Source organism: Schistocerca gregaria, chromosome 5, assembly GCF_023897955.1.
Source record: "Schistocerca gregaria isolate iqSchGreg1 chromosome 5, iqSchGreg1.2, whole genome shotgun sequence".
Classification (NCBI taxonomy): Eukaryota; Metazoa; Arthropoda; class Insecta; order Orthoptera; family Acrididae; genus Schistocerca; species Schistocerca gregaria.
Genome location: NC_064924.1, coordinates 244,159,638 through 244,175,992, shown reverse-complemented (window position 1 = coordinate 244,175,992; position 16,355 = coordinate 244,159,638).

Here is a 16,355-nt window from a genome sequence, read left to right as displayed (position 1 = left end):
AGCCAAAGGACCCGATTTACATTGTGGATGAAGTAGCAAAAAAAATACGGGCATAAACTGCTCAGATTGCCTCCTTAACCATTGCCATTTCAATGCAATTGAGCTGATTTGGGCTCAGGTTAAACAGCATATTGCTGTAGAAAATAAGAAATTCACATTAACCAAACTGGAACGCCTTTTGAAAGAGGCAGTTGAAATTGTGACATCGGAAGACTGGCAGAAGGTAGTGCATCACATGAAAGGAGTGATACAGGATGCATGGAACAATGAAGGTATTTTACAACAAAGTGTCGAAGACTTAATTATATCTGTCAATATGAGCAGTGACAAGGATAGTTCCACTGACTCTGACTCTGAATTAAGCTGTGTTGTCACATTGTCTGATTAGTGTGTAGTGTACTTACTGCCGTTAAATATTGTGTTTGTGAATTTATTTGAGTTAATTCTTATTCTTATTGTGAGACTAAGAAATACTGTTTGGCCAGCTCTCGTCATCTCCTTACAGTAAGGTAGACTGAATTTTAATTCTGTTTCATTTTGTATATACATCAAGATGTTATTCAATGTGTGTAATAGTTTTCGAGATTTGCTATTTAAAGAAGAAAACTTTTCTGGACACAAAAATTTCTCACACTTCAATAGTTAATGTAACAACGGCCCTAATTAAAATTAAGAAAAGATATTTGACATGCCTATAGATACCACTGAGATCAATACTGTACGTAAATTTCAAAATATTTGCGTAATATTTATAGGAGATAGAGATTTTAAACGTCATACTTGTTTCGAGTTCCGTATTGATAGGGTTGCTTAAAAACGCTGTTTTCAGACATTTACAGGAAACGTAATGCACTACGAAAACTTTTAAGGGTTCTTTGCCGACTGCATTATTTTGATAATGAAAAAAAAAAAAAGTTTTGCTGTGACACCAATAGTTTTTCAATAATGACGTGATAAGTTAGAAACTGTTTGCGAAATCGAGAATTTAAATGGTTTCAAACAAATTAACGTAACTCTTGTCCTAATTCAAATTAAGAATAGATATTTGACAGATTGAGAGACATTTTAGAGATATACATCACATGTGGGTTCGAAATTTTTTACTTACTTTTTTGTAGAAGATACATGCTTTAAAGCAATTTTCTATCACCAGGGGTAGCGATGCGCTGAGGCGGCTGCCTCCAGCCAGTGCTTGACGTGACAACGCCACAACTTCATACGCAAACGTCAAGTGACAACTACTCTAAATCAGACTTTAGTATGCTTTTATTTTTAGTATGTCTGTATTTCCTGGCATTTTAAGAGATATTTTCAACAACATATGGAGAAACATTAGGGACTCATGTCGTTGAAATAGAAGAGAGAGAATACTTGAATAGGATAAAATGTCTCTGTGATACCAAAGAAATGGGTTCCTTATTATCAGTAGGTTTTCCTGGGGACAGTTCAACACAGAAAAGTCACGCGGAGTGGCCACACAGTTTGAGGTGCCACGTCCCGGATTGTGTGGCCCCTCCCACCCCGTTCCAAGTCCTCTCTCTGTGTGTTGTTCTTAGCATAAGTTAGTTTAAGTAGTGTGTAAGTCTAGGGACTGATTACCTCAGCAGTTTGGTTCCTTACCAATTCACAAACACGACAGAAGACAATAAGTAAATTTCTTGATTTTAAGCATACTATTTTCATGTGCCAGTCGTTTCTGCTTCTTTACCTTTGTGAAAAATTAATTTTGGCTGTTAAAGTGCCTGCAGGTAATTTAAGGACAGGTCTAAATTTCATTGAATGCACATGTGTCCCTAAAGTATGAGGGTAATCCCCAAAGTAAGGTCTCCTATTTTTTTAAAAGTACATAGACCTGTTTATTTCTACAATGATTTAGATCAGTTTACAACTTGAACATTTAGCTATTTTTCGACATAATCACCATTTCTGTTGATGCATTTTTGTAGATGCTGTGGTAGTTATGAACCTCTTCTTCCACCTTGTAGTCAGAGCTGAATCGCTGGGACGACAATTAACGCTGACAGGTACTGTGGGACTCTGAAAAACCTCAAACGGGCAATTTGGAACCGGAGAAGAGGAATGTTGAACAAGGGCATACACATTTACCATGACAACGCCCACCCACACATCACTCAGCAAACTGTTGCTCTCCTGCAAAGTTTCAGTGGAACATAATCACCCACCCATCCTCTAGTCCTGACTCGGCACCCAGTGGCTATCACCTGTTCCCTAGGTTAAAAGAACATTTGGCCAGAAAGCTGTTCAGCTCTGCAGACGAGGAGAAAGAAGAGGTTCATAACTTTCTGAACAGCATGGTGGTGAGGTGGTATGACATGGGTATACAAAAACTGCCACAGCGTCTACAAAAATGCATCAAAAGAAATGGTGATTATGTCGAAAAATAGTTAAATGTTCAAGCTGTAAACTGACGTAAACCATTGTAGAAATAAACAGGTCTATGTACTTATAAAAAAATAGGAGCCCTTACTTTTAGGATTACCCTCGTAACAGAATTTCAGTCAATGTTTTACATGATGTTATTAGTCATTTTAATTACAGGTTTTTCACAGTACAGGTTTTTCACTGCTGTACCCTAATGCCTTGGAAGATGAAATGTTTCACTGTTTTGTAAACAGAGCAAAATAATAATAATAATCCTGTTTCTGTGACTGAAATGTCCCCCACCCCCTCGAAAACTGCTACTCCTACAGCTATGAAACGTTTAGTGCTGTTTTATTGCAGGGTAGAAATACATACAAATACTTACTACTCATTTTGTCACCTTTCAAGCAAAATGTTTCGCCAATAATTTTGGTGGCAGAATTTATCAGTTTCATTCTGACTGGCAACAGTCTCACCTATTTTGACAGCAGATCTATTACAAATAAGATATGGAGAAAACAAACGCATAGTTAGTATTCTTCTAAGCGTTACCAACCGGCAGTTATTGTGGAATGAAAGTGACCAATTTTGTCATCGAATTTACTGGGGAAAAATAATCTTGTTTCACAGGTAACCAAATCAATAGGAATTTCTTCCCAATGTTGTATTCTTCTTTTTGTAATTGCTATGTTGTAATGAAGCGGCATTTAAAATTTCATAGCATTAGAACTTTTTAGAGATGGAAAACATCTTTGTTGGAAGAAACAGGACTTTTTAAGTTCTGTATATAAAATGTAAAAATGTTAATTCTCCAAAATTATCAGAACCAGAACAGTGTCGTGTCCCCCCCCCCCTTTTTTTTTTTTTTTTTTACCTATAAACTGATAATTCAGATCTCCAATAGCATCATGTGAAATAGTGACTGAAACGTTGTTACAGGACACATGTGGATTCAATGAAATTTAGATTTTGTCTAAACTTTCTGCAAGCACTGCATTGATATACTCGGCAAACTAACATTGGGAATATTTTGTTGCATTTCTGTCTCCAATATTTGACTCTTTCAGTCAGAAGATAAGTAAAGTTCTGAGAGAAGGTTGTGAGTCGTGCTTGAATAACTCAATCGGTTGCGATCTTACCCACGAAAGGCATAGGTTCCAGGTTAGAGTTCCAGTAAAAATATGAACTGCCTGAAGTTTGGAACAATAAAAGATGATGATGATAAAAATTAACTAATTGGAAGTATTCATCCCATCTTAGGGAGTGAAATGAAATGCAGCACCTGGGGTAAGGCTGTCATATCTTGTTCACAGCAACTAGAAGAGTAATGTAACATTAGACTACTTACATCTTGTTGAAAGCCATGTCATTGTGGAATGAATATTGCAACCTTAGAATTGTTTGCGTAGTTATTTCCAGTTATCATGGAATGCTACAAATAGATGGTAATTATGTTGGAGTCAAGTGTGTGGATAGACAACAGAACAGTTTTAAAGGTTACTCATGTGTCTGTCAAACGAGGCCTAGAGGGACCAAAGAGTGTAAATTGTGATATTGTAATCTGGGAAATATCTCTGCACTAAAAATCATTTGGTCATCTAAAAGCTTGATAAAACTTGACCTTAATTCTTCTTCAGGCTTGAATAATAGGACCAACAGAACATGGTGAAACTGGCATAACTATCGCAGGCTGTGATTAATGCATAGAAGTAAGTAGGTTGATGCATAAATTTATCGGGTATTTGTCGTAAGAATGGTTCATTACTCCATGTTTAATGCTGTGTTGCAGTAGAAAGATACTGGATTCATATTGAATAAGAGTGGAGTTCTTTAAATGGCCATTTCTTTCCTTCACCTAATATCTTCAGAATTCTTTCCACTTCCTTTCCCACCATTGGTGGTTCATTCCGCGTCTTGGTAACAATAGAGAGTCTTGGTACCATTTGCTTTGTAGTAAGACATACTGCGTTGAACGAAAATTTAGAGTACCGCATTCCTGTGTTTATTTAGTTTGTCCAGCTGTCGAACTTTGAGATCTTGGTTGGTTTTGACTCTTAATTTTATTTTTGTTGGTGACCTTAAAAATACATATTCATTTGGCAAATGCGTAGCTTTGCACAAATTCCAGTCTTCATTTTCTTTGAGGTGAAGATACAATCCATTGTACCCGTGTGGCTAACCTAATTCTTTCAGGTTTGACCACCTAAATCAAGCAGAATTGTACAGTTACGTGCTAGATCTGTAGTTACGTATTACAGTTTGCTATAACATTTCATGGTATTGAATACCTTTATGTATTTGATCATAAAATACATTTGGTATAGCAACCAAGTACGCTTTCCACTGCAAGTGAGAGCAAGAACTCTCAATGCTTTATTAAAAAAATTTAATTGCTTCTCATATGAAAATCAATAAACTTAGAAATGGAAAGAGGAATCATTAAAATTCCCACAAATTTATATTTGAGAAGAAAATCTAAAGGCCCTACTGTCTGCTTACTTCTCCGCTTAGGCAGTTACACTCGCAGCTGATCATATGTGGAACAAAATAACCACTATTTATGCAAGCATACGCAGTAATTAATCTGCTGTGTAATACCATATACTTAAAATATATGCTTATGCTAAGTTTTCTGAACAGGTATGATTGTGTTTTACCAATCCCAGCATGATGATGCCTGTTACAGTGTGGTACCCCAATATTTCACACTGAAACCACTTTTGTAGAAGAAAGTCTTTTGCACAAGGCTAGCAAGAACAATACTGTGATGACTACAGAACAATATAAAATGGTTTAAGTTGACAATGAATCACAAGTTAAGACTGTGTCTTGTCAATTGGATTTCATTAGAAAGAGTAAGAAAAATTACTTTTGCCTCATTTTCCAGGTATCCCAACTAACAATATTAAATATATTCATTTTCAATTGATGTTTCAGGAAATTCAGGCAGTTGTATTGTGCACTGTTGCTAGAATCAAAATACCACTCGCTATCCACCAAAAACGTTGGTACTGGCACAATTCTACATCTTTGTATTTATGGCAGTGACAGTATGAGACTGGGTGGTGTTGAAACACCCTTACTTCAATACAGCAGGTGGCAAAGTTATGCCAACAGTTCCCTATACATCTTCTCAGCTAGTGCATGTTTCTTAGATTAAATGTCATCCTTCTGCCTTCCTGAGCCAAAAGACTGCAAGGTTTTCTCTAAAATATTTGATATGAGGACTTTGGAGTATACCCAAGAGCATTATTCTGGGGCACCTAGTGTGATGAGTGGCTCAACAGCCTGGTGCAACTCTTTCAGTTAGATTGCCATTTCAGCCAACTTGCATGTTACTAACTTACCTTAGTGATCTGGGAAAGGGGCTTACAATTCAACATGAAATCCGAATCACTTGTCATCCTTGGCAAATCTTCGCATAGTTGAGAGGTGAAGGGTAGGTTGAAGGTGGACTAAATATTCCACTGTCCAACTAGGATTCATTCCCATGACTGAGGTAGTAATGATTGTCAGTGATTACATCGTAAAGCCATTCCCATTTAACATGCATTGTGATGCTAGGGATGTGAAGTCAGTAGCTGGGAACATACTTGTTGTGCTGCTGAAGTGAAGTTAACATCCGTAAATCAAAAAAATAAGTTGTATTTTGACAAGAGACTCTTACCTATTGAAGCTCTGAGGCACATGAGCATAGTGCATTAAGGCACATGTGTGTGTAAACATCCTAGACTTAACTAATATTTCCTGAAATGCAAATTTATGTCAGTGTGTGTCTGTCTATCCTTGGTTTCTGTTAAAGATAAATGGTACTTATAACACCAATAGATGAAATATGCATTTGTTTAGTAACACTCTGAATATCTCTTCTGAGAGCGGGCAGGTGTATTTGAGATAAATGGCCTCTCATATGTCTCGTCAAAGTATTTGCTCAAGAGCCAATACTGAGAATGTGGAATGGCACCTCGGGCCACATATCAATCTTATTGTTAATTGGTAACCTACATAAATTACTTTGTTGTGAACTCTCAACAAAGTAGCTATAGCAAAGATGCTACAAGTTGTCCACCAGGCCTCATGTGCTGATCATTAAAAAGTTGTCATCATACGGAATACTTTGCATTGACTGTTCTCTCTTTGAATGCTGCCAACCTCTGTGATCTCCATCACTTGCGACACTATAGTTGCATGGTGAATTGTCATTGGTTTTACTATGTGTGCAGATGACTCTGATTAGTAACACTATTTGTACTTACATTTAAATGCAAGTTTTCTTCTACTCACTGAGTTGTATTCCAACAGTCTCATTAATTTGATGCTACAAATGTACCTAAATACTGCATCTGAAGATGACTGTCTTGGTAAAGTGCATTCACAAATCCTTGTCAAAATTTATACTACAGCAGCTGATCAGTATGAGTCGCATGCAGTGGCCACACCACTTGCACTTATGCCTCTGACATAAATGGCCAGCTTCACTTACTCCTCAGCCAAATTCACAAATGTTAATAAAAATTAAGCACATCATAATATATTGTCTGTATAAGAATTTTTGTTTGTCACTTATTAGCAAAACTACACTCTTAAGAAGCTCTAAACATTGGTTGACATTCGACTATTAGTTGCTAAATACCTGTTGCTATAAATAAGCCTGAGAACCATGGGTCATACAGATACTTATTTCGTGTCACAGACAACGACTGCTGGTCTATGGCCTTGCATCCAGAAAACTTCAAGGGCTTTTTAGAATGTGGTTAACATGGAGAAATAGTTGTAGTTACAGCACATTTCATAATTCAAGCAGGGAGCACCTCACTGACAACCTGGTTTCCCACTACAGCAACTTGTACTCAGTTCTTTAACATTTTTATCAAATAAAAGATATTTTTTAGATTTCTGTAACACAATTAGTGACAGAGTTTCCTTAATCTTGCAATTTTGAATTTATTGTAGATACAAATACTGTATTCCAACAAATGTTCTGCTCTATGGGATTACGTTGGACAGAGTAACATTACTTCACAGCAAAATATGTCTATTTCTTGCCAGATTTCACATACTCTTGAGACATGTGGATTGCAGGACAAATTATCCAAAAGACGATGCCAAAATTAAACTACTTCCAGAAATCAGTTGGTATTTTGACACAGTTAAGCCTAATATTCAGGTATGCCAGGGGAAAAACCTGGCACATAGTTTTCAAGGTACTGAAGATTTCTTAACTTTCCCACACCAAATTTTGTCATTCATTTTAAGAATTGCTCTAGTTTCTGGAGAAAATTGTTTCCTAAGCTTTACAAACATGCATTATCAAATAACCACAATAAATACTGTCTCTGTGGTCAAACAATGTAAAGTCATGACTAGTCTGGTGCCTAGACTACTTACAGATCTTTTGGAGAATTCAACTTGTCCACTATTACAAAAGCAAATCATGTGTAGAGCCTGAATTTTAATGACCTGGCTCAGATTTAAATGATCTAAAACTTAGGGAAGTATGACTAAGTTTATTTAAAAATATACTTGATCTTTTTGTATCCCATCACTTCTGGATAAATTCAGAGTATACTACTTAGTTTTTGAAATGTCTGCATGTGTTTGGAGAGAAAGAAGAAAAAACGTTGTAAACACATCCTGTCAGTCTTCAGTTGCTACTGGATCACAAGATGCATTTTCAGGTCTTCCATTTTCAAAGATCTACAGTTGTCACAGAAGCCTATTTGAAGGCAGCGAGGTCATTGCAGGCTAACATTTGTTCATTGTTTTCCAATATTGTGGCCATTCCCTGAAAGACTGCCACTAATTTTGCACATTGTAGGTTACCCAGGATTCCACTGGAACAATTTGTCAGCCACGTGACCACTAGCTCAACCCAATCGGGGGCGGCAGCACACAAATGAGAACTGACAGCTTCCAGTTGTGTGATGGCTTTTGATATCACTGAAAAGTTGTTGCAAAGTCTTACAGACAAAGTATCTATTTACAGACCTCTTTCACAGTTTTGATAACACATGATTTATCACTATCAGGCTCACAAACAACTGTCTTTATTTTGGTGTAGTTAGTGCAGTAATACTCAGCAGCATTAAGCCAAGAACCCCTTGTGTAAGAACAGGCTGAGGGGGCAGTGGCAGTGGAACTGCTTGCTCCTTGAATTTGTGTACCCATAGTGGAGCTTTCACCTTCAGTTTTTGTAACAGGAAATTAATTTGTCCACATAAGGGCAATTTGATCACACTTCTTATGCAACTCAGTGAAACCAGATGTAACACACCATGTGGTGTACACCATGTCACACTCATCTCACCCACCTCCTTGAAAAATGATTGTACGACTGAAAAGGGACTGTCTGCTCATAAGACTTTGTTTTCAATTCTTCTCATAGCACAGCTGCTGTCTTTAGCAGTACTACAATGTTGTTACATATTAAAATGCTTTTCTGAACTAACTTCACATCACATAGTTTGCAAAATACTTTCGGCATGTTGAACCAGGCCGAGTTTGGACTCAAACTGAGTAATATGACCACATGTGGGCCTTGTTGGCTCTGAGACCATTTTGTCAACTCTGCACAATGTCTTATACAAGCGAACTGATTAGTGTGTTATGTGGTTTATCTATTATAGTCCCTAATAAATGAACTCCCTTTGTAGTAATTGGTGTGTTTATTTTTGACAATATCACCTGAAACAGTTTCATGTTTCTTTTCTTGTGCCCTTAAAGGTAGAGTAAATACATGCATTTTTGGCAAAAGTTGGCCAAAATATGACTTTTTACTAAAAAAAACACGTAAATATGACTTCATATGCACAATAAAAATATATTGTTCTATTGTAAAATACCTGGATTTGTTCATAAATTATTGTAAAATTAACGCCAAAAGATTAGGGGAAAAAATTAGATTTGTTATTAAAATCTGGGACCTAATCATGAGTATCCTGCTATTTGGACAGTAATTCCTCTCTTGCAGAGCACCCCTGATCCTGCTTTGAATGTGTATAGTGTCACACACTGCAGATGAAACTTATACTGCACATAGGTCCAGATGAGATATATCAATATTACACATCAACACCTTGTCTTTAAGATATTTGTAGCTTCTGCCCTTCATTCTTCCATTCTGGGAATTATTCAAATCAAAATGGCTTTCAAATGTACATTTAGGGTGTTTTATATTTACTATAAAGGGGAAAGAATTGATTACAAAAATTATTCAACTTTGCCAGAGTGAGAAAATGCTTTTTAAACACGATAGCATTTTCTGCTTGGCAGTCACTGTATGTTTCATGTTTAGCATACATTGTTTAAACTGATTTATGAAAATAGATACAACTATCTTTTATTGCTGATGTCTACGGACATGCTACACATACACATTTGAATATACTTACGCAAATGGGGTATTTATTTTCAAAATTAGCTAAGTCTACAAATCGTGAAGTGTTCTGCTCAAAACCAGACACAAATAAATCCAAACTGGATGCCAATTTCATCATTTGTCACAACTGAAAGTGTCCTCCACAAAAGTAGAATATTTCTTATAACAAACTACAGGACTTGACAAGACCAGTTATTGCATTTGTGTTGCAAACAACTGGCAATTTTAGTGTTGTATGACCATGTAAACTTGCATGTGTCTCCCACAGTAAACGTGTGTGGGGAAAATCCTACAATGCAATCATAGGTTTCAAAGGAAACATTGGGGATAAAATTGTGTGTTAACATCATCAGATTATGTGAAGAAATTTATGCTTCACACTTAAAATATCAGTGCTCGCACCCTTGCTTGCCCTCTATAACTAAGTGACACATAATCCAACCAACAAGGCCCAAAAGTGAAATTGTAACATAAAATGTGACCGATGTATGAGATAAACATGGTGTACTGAGATGCTTTTCATGGAATACTTGTAACAAAGTACAAAGGTCTTTGTGTACTTTGTTGGATTAAAAAGTACGGTCCTGCCAAATTTGAAAGTAGACATGGAGATCAACTCAGTCATATGCACAAAAACTGAAGAGTGCAAAAATTCAGGCAGAAGTTAAAAGAAAATTATCAGTGTTAGTCTCAACAAATGTATCTGTGGCAACTGCCATGGCCACCAGCAGTAACAGCAGAATCACACATCTGACATAGTGTAGCTGCTGCCAGCCATAGCAGAGCTCACACCTAACACCCTGTGCCTAGCCTGGCAGTAAAACATCAGTCACTAAGCATGAAGCAGTCAATGAGTTAAAACTTCCATATTTACAACGTTTTGAATATTTAATATGCTTCAGGTAATATGGGATCAAAGATAAAGGAATGCTACTTTTGAATGGTGTTCAACCTAAATGTCCATATTGGCTTTGAATGTCAGGAAAGGGATGTACACTCAAAATGCATTTAACTTACCACTGACATAGAAAAGGAGAATAGTACTGTGAAAAAAAGACAAATCTGATTATACAGAAAAGGAGTCACGAACTCCAGTATGTATCAGACTGTTTGGGTAAGCATAGTTCATGATGCACGTCAGCCATTATCCCCCCTCCAAAGCAGAACACAGTTGCACACACAAAGGGGATACAGGCAGGAGTATGCCTCGTGCTGTTGAAGTAGATACTTGTTGCACAATATGTAACTTATGCAACAAATTTAATAATTTTTTATGTGTTTTTTTCCCCCCGCTTGGTGGTCAAGCTACCTCTTTACAAAGTTTCAACAAAATCAATTCAAGAGTTTAGCTGTGAAAATTTGATGGACAGAGCTACTTTCAGATTTAATAATATTTGTTCGTATTAAACTTGTTCAGAATTGTATAAGCATCACGTAAAGCATACTAACCAATAAAAGCATTTTCACATATTATTGTAAAGTTCAAACATCAAAGAGTAAACAGCTTTTTTCTAACTGTAAATATGTTCCCTAATTCATGTAATAAGATTCAAATCAATAAATATCTTATACTACTTTCTATACTAGCCTAGGCTCTTCCTCAGCATTTAAGCTGTATCAATATTAAATTTCATCAACATTGGTTCAACAATTTAGTCATGAAACGGTAACAGAGAGTTAATTTTGCATTCATAAGTATGGATTTCTGTCAGAGACAGCAAAAGACTTGGAAGAGCAGTTGAACGGAATGGATAGTTTCTTGAAAGGAGGATATAAGATGAACATCAACAAAAGCAAAACGAGGATAATGGAATGTAGTCGAATTAACTCTGGCGATGCTGAGGGAATTAGAATAGGAAATGAGACACTTAAAGTAGTAAAGGAGTTTTGCTATTTGGGGAGCAAAATGACTAATGATAGTCAAAGTAGAGAGGATATAAAATGCAGACTGACAATGGCAAGGAAAGCGTTTCTGAAGAAGAGAAATTTGTTAACATCGGGTATAGAGTTAAGTGTGAGGAAATTGTTTCTGAAAGTATTTGTATGGAGTGTAGCCATGCATGGAAGTGAAACATGGACGATGAATAGTTTGGACAAGAAGAGAATAGAAGCTTTCGAAATGTGGTGCTACAGAAGAATCCTGAAAATTAGATGGGTAGATCACATAACTAATGAGGAGGTATTGAATAGGATTGGGGAGTTTGTTGCACAACTTGACTAGAAGAAGGGATCGGTTAGTAGGACATGTGCTGAGGCATCAAGGGATAACCAATTTAGTATTGGAGGGCAGCATGGAGGGTAAAAATCGTAGAGGGAGACCAAGAGATGAATACACTAAGCAGATTCAGAAAGATGTAAGTTGCATTTGTTACTGGGAGATGATGAAGCTTGCACATGATAGAGTTGCATGGAGAGCTGCATCAAACCAGTCACAGGACTGAAGACCACAACAACAAGTATGGATTTGACAGATTTCTGCAGGAAATGGTTAACAGGATCGGCTGCAGGAAAGGGTTAACAGGATCGGGTGCAGCTGTTGGAAGAAAACACAGATAACACCAATCTGCAAGAAGGAGTACACTGTGGCAGTTAACTTCTACACCACAGAAAATCTCCATTCTGCAAACCCTGTTTTCACTATTGAAGAAAAAAATGTGTCGAAGGTCAGTCATACAAAATTTCTAGGGCATTCATTCCCAGGCAGATCTGATGTTGGAGATGCATCTAAACAATTTAAATAAGAGGCTGAATTCACTAGCATATGCTGTTGGGATCCTCACTCAGAATACAAGCTGCTCATAGTGTTGACAATGTACCATTGTGGTATACATTCACCTCTTATGTACTGAATTATTCTTTGGGGGAATTCCACAATAACATTTAAAATACAGAAAAAGATTATCAGTGTAATAAAAAAAGCTAAATGCAAAGATTCCTGTAGACCCGTTTATTAAAACTCAAAATATTTCCACTACCTTGCTTGTATATATATGAAATACTAATTTTCACAAAAGGAAGCAGCTTAAAAAAGTAAAATCTCTTCAGAAAGAACTATGATGTACATACATATGACACTAGGCAGAAGATGAACCTACACTTGAACGCAGTAAATACAAACTTATGCAAAAGAAGAGAGTATCATACTGAAGCTATGTTATATAACAATTTGCTTTCTTATCTGAAATGCATACCAACATTAAATGCATGTAAAATAAAGTTAAAATAGTTCTTGCTTGACCACAGCTTCTATTCTTTGTCTGAATTTATGGGATATTGTAAAATGTAAACCACATTTAACAAATTTTACTAACTGTCAATTCATAATACAGTTTACATTGTGCTTATCATGTCATATCACATCTAGAAGCAATGTAGTACACTAACCTGCATTATTATGTATTCTGATTATGTCTTCAATGTAGTCAAAATGACTACTGTATTGTAAATAAACTAGGTTTAACACTGTCCTATATCACATGTACAAACAATATAGTAAAATGATTCTTGGACAAATAAATAAATAGAAGTGATCCACAAAATTACCATCCAATACCTTTGACATTGATTGGTTGCAGAATCTTAGAACATAGTCAGAGTTCTAACATATGAGGTATCTTGAACAGTATTGATTGCGAAAACTTCGATCATGTGAAACCCATCTTGCAGTTTTCTCACGACATACTGAAAACTTTGGATAAAGGCATTCATGGTAGATACAGTGTTTCTTGTTTTGTGAAAAGCATTTGACTAGTACAGACTTATGCTTATTGCCAAAAGTATGATCATGTGGGTTATTGATTGACATTTGTGACTAGACTGAGGACTAAAGATGGGGAGGACGCAACATGTTATCTTGGATGGAGAGTCATCGTCAGATGTACAAGTAGTGTCAGGGAAGTGTGTTGGGACTCTTGCTGTTCACGTTGTACATTAATGACCTTGCACGCAAATCAGACTTTTTGCAGATTATGCAGTTATCTATACTGAAGTACTCTCTGAAAGAAGCTGCATAAATATTTAATCAGATTCTGATAAGATTTGAAAGTAGAGCAAAGATTGGCAACTTGCTGTAAATGTTCAGAAATGTAAAGTTGTGCACTTTCCAAAATGAAGAAAACATGGTGTCCTATGACTATAATATCAATGACTCACGTTTGGGCTCTACCAATTTGTACAAACATCTCAGTAATACTTTGAAGGGATATGAAATGGAATGATCATATAGGCTCAGTTGTGAGGAGATGGTACACTTCAGTTTATTGTAGAATACTGGGGAAGTGCAATCAGTCTACAAAAAACATTGCTTGCAAATCACTCTTGCAGCCCATTCTAGAATACTGCTCAACAGTGTGGGACTCGTATAAAATAGAGTAGTGCCTCCAGAATTTCCGGGTAAATTCTAGACACACTCATATTTCCACCATCTCAAACATGCGTTATTTTAAAAATGAGTGTGTGAAAATGGAACTGTGTCTACTGCGCCATGATTATGTGTGTGCAGGACTGGCGTGTATTGGTAGGGCAGGTAGTCGCAGTGCTCACCTCAGAGGTTACACGCCCAGTACAAGCAACAAACGCATTGTACTCCGTGACAATGCTACATAAGTCATTATTGAGAACAGTTGAATGTTGCAAAAGAAAAGAACAGAACTTACTTATTCACTTACTTTCGTGAGGTCCGGATGGTGGACTTGCTAGAGCTTTTTAGATTGTATTTGTTATAAAGTATGTAAGAGTATCTGTCGGACCAGTAATTGTTGGGCTTACAAAAAATGAATCATTTATATGGTGTCTTGTTTGCAGAAATGAAAATATAATGATTGGTTTTAAGTATCCTGAGTGTACAGAGTTATTTTAAAAGTATAAAAAATTCCTCCAAAACAGCATCTTATCTTCGGAGAAGAAGTTGGGCAGACAGTCGCAGCCAGCTATGCTGAAAAGATCAGCGAAACAACTCCACATAAGTTCAATAATAAAGTGGGAGTGGGAGTCTGGCATGCACTCCAGTACCACACTGCTCCCTCTAGTCACCATAAACTGCCAGAATAGGACTAAAACCGCCTATCTATTGCTCACATGGGCCTCTGACAGAAGTTTGCAGAGTATGGATGTAGATCTAGATCATTCTCATTTGCTGGCAAAGCTAAGCTTCCATATTAGGAACACATTACCATCAGTTAAATCTTTACAGCTGTTCATGGCACTTCCAAGATTACTATGCCTAGATATTTAGTGCCAGTGGGGAGCAAATCAATGTACACAAATCAAAATGAAATGATTGTTCCCTATGACGATTTGCAAAGGGTAATTTAAATAATACTCTTAACTGGAGCTGCCCAACAGTTTTTGGACAAGTAGAGGAGTTGAAGAGAATGGCTAGCATTCAATTGGCTAAGTATTGTGACATTTTCTCCAATCATAAAATTGTAAGTTTGTAGGGCAGGACTGGAATGTATGTGACAGAAAAGTGTTAAGGAACCCAGGTAGTCACTTCCCTCAAATATTTCAACAGCATGAAGGTATGGAAAATGATGCTTGAATTAGGTACATAAAAATTATGTAGGTGTGGAGAAAAATTATGAGGAAAGGAGTGGCACTGTAAATCCTACAGCACTACAGAATGTTTTATTTCAGTCTGGATATGTGGAAGGAATTTTTGATTAGGTCCATGAACCGAACTACCTGCATATGAACAGTTCCAATAGACTGTGAATGTTTAGAAAGTATATCATTTTCCTGTCACTGATACTTTTCATTTATTGCTAATACTGTATCAAAATGTGAAATTTGATAAATGCTGTAATTGATTATATTAGATACTGTTTCTGAGGCATAATCCTTCACCATGTAAGGTTGTCATAGAAAATTTTAATAGCAAGTTTGAGAAATGAACAAGTCCAGTCATGTGATTTGTTAATATAACAGTAACAATTTAAATGACCAGTGAACACTAAATTAACTATGTTCTCCAAGTACGTGATGAACTATTTCACAAGTGTTCAATATAACTGCCTTCTGAAGTTGCAAACACAGTGAAGCATGCAGTTTTAGGTTCTTTAGGCTTTTCAAATTCTGCTTTGGGTCAATAACGGTGACCAATATTACCACACGGATGAGAACTGACATCTGTTTCCTCATGGTTTTTACCTGCCAGGTCCCTGTTTTTGGCTATTATGTCATTGCAGACGGTTTGCAAATTGTGAGTGTTGATGGCTCCAAGGAAAGTGGTTTGCTCAGCTTTATTCACAACTAATATATAAGTCTATTACAACATTGTTTTACTGGTTATTGTGGTGCAGTTTCAGTAAATTTGGAAGCTTCATTTACTGCAAGAGTGGGAAGATCCTTAGTTGAGGTCATAAGCACATATTTCATAACCTTAGAACACCAATAGTAATAGAAGTTAAAAGTGACTATGTGTTAACACAAGTGTGCATGCGCGGGCTACATATGTATTACAAGAAATTAAGTTATTTACAAATTATGACTATATATAAAGAAAAAAATCCTTGTATAAATACCAAACATCCTGATTTTTATCTCCTTTACATACAGTATTATTTACATTTAACTTTTTTAACTATCGTAGACAAAG